A 4,392-nucleotide genomic window follows, 5' to 3' on the forward strand; every position below is an offset into this window, starting at 1 on the left:
TGTAAACTGCTCATCACTGTGGGTTTTTGGTGAAGACTGACCTGATAAACAACTGCTGACTGCTATCCACTTTTGGTTTTGCTCCTTGATTGCCCTCCAATTATTCAATCAGGCAAAGAACCCACACTAATCCACAGTCACGTCCACTCTCCCAAGGAGACACAACTGACCTTCAGCCCGCACAAGCACCAATGTTCAACTAATACAAGACCATATATTAAAAAAAAATAGTACTCTTTAACCCTTAAATGGGTTATGTATTCTGGGAGATACAAACATTTCTCAGGCTCTGGGGAGGAGCAGTGATTGGGGGGTAATTTCAGTGGGAAACACTGAAGAGTGGGCTGGCTAAGTTCCCAGGTCATGTTACTTGATATCAGTACCCTGTCATCAATACATCATCTTTATCAAAAATAATATGGAGGCATACAGCAAAAAGGCCACTGGTTTGGCAGTAAATGTTGATTAAAAAAATACAATATTTTATAGAAATTGATGTATTTTTATGAAAATAATTTTTTTTTTAAGTTTGATATTATATGATTATATTAATAAAATGAATTCTATGTCTACAGTTTGGATAATCTGACATTAAATGTCTCTATTCCTGAGGAAACATTTCCTGAAAAGGTTTTTCGAAACTGTATCCTACTCCACTTCCATAAATTTGGGACACTGTGTAAAACATAAATAAAAAACAGAATATGATGATTTGCAAATCATGAAAACCCTTATTTCACTGAAAATAGTACAAAGACAACATATCAAATGTTGAAACAGAAATTTTATTTTATTTTTTTTTATATTTGCTCATTTTGAATTTGATGTCAGCAATATGTTTCAAAAAAGTTGGGGCAAGGGCATATTTACCACTGTGTTGCATTACTTCTACTTTTATCAACACTGTAAATATTTGGGAACGGAGGCGCTAAGACTGTATGGTGTTACGCTAATAACAAGCCATGGGTAACACAGGACGTCAAAGCTGTCCTCAACAGGAAGAAGGCCGCCTTCAGGAGCAGGGATAGGGAGGCGATGAAAGCAGCACAGCAGGAGGTGAAATGCTACATGAGGGAAGCTAAGGACAGCTACAGGAGAAAGGTGGAGCAGAAGCTGAAGGAGAACAGTATGAGGGAGGTCTGGGAAGGTGTGAAAACCATCACAGGCCACAATACAAAGACCAGAGTCATTGAGGGGACAGTTGAGAGGGCGAACGAGTTGAATGACTTCTTCAATCGGTTCAACTAGCCCACCCTGTCCCTCACTGCAGCCATCTCTCCTTCTTCCCTCAACACACCTTCCCCCAGTCATCACAGCAGCCCCCTCCTCCCCCACCTCAACACAGACTCCTCTATGCATTACTGCAGACCAGGTCAGAGGTCAACTGAGAAAGCTTCACCCCAGGAAAGCAGCAGGCTTGGACAAGGTGTGTCCACGACTACTGAAGACCTGCGCTGCTGAACTGGGTGAACCACTCCAACGCATCTTCAACCTCAGCCTGCAGCTGGGGAGAGTGCCAACCCTCTGGAAGACATCATGTATCATTCCAGTTCCCAAAAAGAATCGGCCCAGTGAGCTGAACGACTTCCGACCGGTGGCACTCACTTCACATCTGATGAAGACGTTGGAGCGGCTCTTCCTCAGCCTCCTCAGACCCCAGGTACAACATGCCCAGGACTGTCTGCAGTTTGCGTACCGGGCAGGTGTTGGTGTGGAAGATGCCATCCTCTACCTGCTACACCGAGCCCACTCGCATCTGGATAAGGGAAATGGCACAGTGAGGATCCTCTTCTTGGACTTCTTGAGTGCTTTCAACATCATCTAGCCCCTACTGCTTCAGGACAAACTGAACAGGATGCGAGTGGACCCCTGCCTGGTCACCTGGATCTCCAGCTACCTCACTGACAGGCCGCAGTACGTCAGGCTGAAGGACATCACGTCTGACACTGTAATTAGCAGCACCAGAGCACCCCAGGGCACGGTGCTGGCCCCTCTTCTCTTCACCCTGTACACCGCAGACTTCTGCTACAACTCGGAGCTGTGTCACATTCAGAAGTTTGCTGATGACACAGCCATCATTGGGTGTATCAGTGACGACAGAGAGGAGGAGTATAGGAGCCTGGTGAGGGACTTTGCTGTGTGGTGCAACAGGAACCATCTGCAGCTCAACACCTCGAAGACCAAGGAGCTGGCTATTGACTTTGGGAGGTCCAGACCAAGGTCACAACCAGTTCTGATCGAGGGAGTCAAGGTGGAGGCTATGGATTCCTACAAGTACCTCGAGCTGTGGCTGGACAGCAAGCTGGACTGGACTTGTAACACCAACCACTTGTACAGGAAGGGACAAGCAGACTATACTTCCTTAGTAGGCTGCAGTCCTTTAACATCTGCAGGAAACTCCTGTGGATGTTCTATCCATCTGTGGTTGCCAGTGTCCTGTTTTACACCATGGTGTGCTGGGGGGACAGCACATCCAAGAAGGACACATCCAGGCCGGACAAACTGATCAGGTAGGCCGGCTCTGTGGTCGGCATGAAGCTGGACTCTCTGGTGACGGTGGCAGAGAAGAGGTCTATGGACAAACTATTGAACATCATGGACGATGCCAGTCACCCTCTGCACACTGTCATCAGCAACCAGAGGAGCCTGTTCAGTGACAGAATGCTGCTTCCCAAGTGCAGGATGAACAGACTCAAAAACTCCTTTGTCCCTCATGCCATCAGACTGTAAAACTCCTCTCTGGGGGGGAGGAGGGGTAACAGGAGGACAGAGGACAAGAAGGAGCAGTAGCCTAGCCTAACAATAAGCAATACTGGACAATGTGCAATATAAAGTGCAATATCTTTCCTGCTCCCCCCCCACACACACACACACTTACCCTAACTCCACTTCTCCTACCTTCCCCCCTCCCCCTCTTCCCCATATCTTATTCTTTTATATTTGTATATGTAAATACTTAATTTATTTTAATTTATCTAAATGTTTTCTCTATTTCTTTTCTCTGTTTATCTGTAATGATGCTGCTGGAATCTTAATTTCCCTGAGGGAACCCTCCCAAAGGGATTAATAAACTTTAATCTAATCTAATCTAATCTAATCTAATCTAATCTAATCTAATCTAATCTAATCTAATCTAATCTAATCTAATCTAATCTAATCTAATCTAATCTAATCTAATCTAATCTAATCTAATCTAATCTAATCTAATGCTCTGAAACGTGTATATATAATTCAGCATTAATGATGCCTTCCCAGATGTAAAAACTACCCATGTCATATGCACTAATGGATCCTCATACCATCACAGATACTGACTTTTGAACTGTCACTGATAACAAGCCGGATGGTCCCTCTCCTCTTTAGCCTGGAGGATGTGGTGTCCATGATTTCTAAAAAGAATTTCTACTTTTGATTTGTCAGACCTCGGGACAATTTTCCACTTTGCCTCAGTCCATTGTAGAAGAGCTTGGGTCCAGAGAAGGCGGCGGTGTTTCTGGATATTTTTTATATACAGTTGTGGTCAGAAGTTTACATACAGTGACATGAATGTCATCTTGGATATGAATGTCATGGCAATATTTGGGCTTTCAGTAATTTTTTGAACTGTTCTTTTTCTGTAGCAGAATGTACAGCATACATCTTTAATTTAAAAAAATAGAATTTGGTGCACAAGTTTTAATTTTCTTTGGGTTTTCTGAAAAAAAAAAACCAGGTCAAAATTATACATACAGGGTTAAAAATACATACAGCACACCTAATATTTGGGTAAAATGTCTCTTTGCAAGATTCACCTTGACCAAACATTTTTGGTTACCCTGAACAAGCTTTTGGCAGAATTCTGGTTGGATATTTCACGACTCTTCATGAGTAGAGTTCATTGGTAGAGTTCAATTAAATTTGTTTTAACTGAACTCTAATTCTACCATGTGTGTTTGCCCACGCAGTCTTTCACAGAGTGAAAATTACTTGAAATATAACAGCAGTACTAAGTAGGCATGTTAATTAAAATAGTAGGTTACATGTAATAAATTATATATAATCATGTCAAACAGTAAATGAAGGTTAGTAAAAGTTCCATTTGAGAAAATAGTGTTGACACCACAAGCAGTGTTAGATCCAACTAAAGATGACTGAACCACATCAAGTATATTATGTAAACAAGGATAAGTGAAAATATTAATAAATTATGAAGTTAAATTGAAAATCTTCCCAGTAATTTATAACAAGAATTTAAATCTTATTCCTTTTTGGAGTGTTCTTTGTTGTACAAAGATGTTGCAGATTTGGCACTAGCTATAATATCACTGCTTGGGTAGCAGTTGTAGCACTCCTCATCACAGTTCATTTTAATTTGCAGATATGCAGTTAATGTGTCTGCAGCCATATTTTTTC

The sequence above is a fragment of the Neoarius graeffei genome, chromosome 15 (assembly GCF_027579695.1).
Source record: "Neoarius graeffei isolate fNeoGra1 chromosome 15, fNeoGra1.pri, whole genome shotgun sequence".
In the NCBI taxonomy this organism is placed as follows: Eukaryota; Metazoa; Chordata; class Actinopteri; order Siluriformes; family Ariidae; genus Neoarius; species Neoarius graeffei.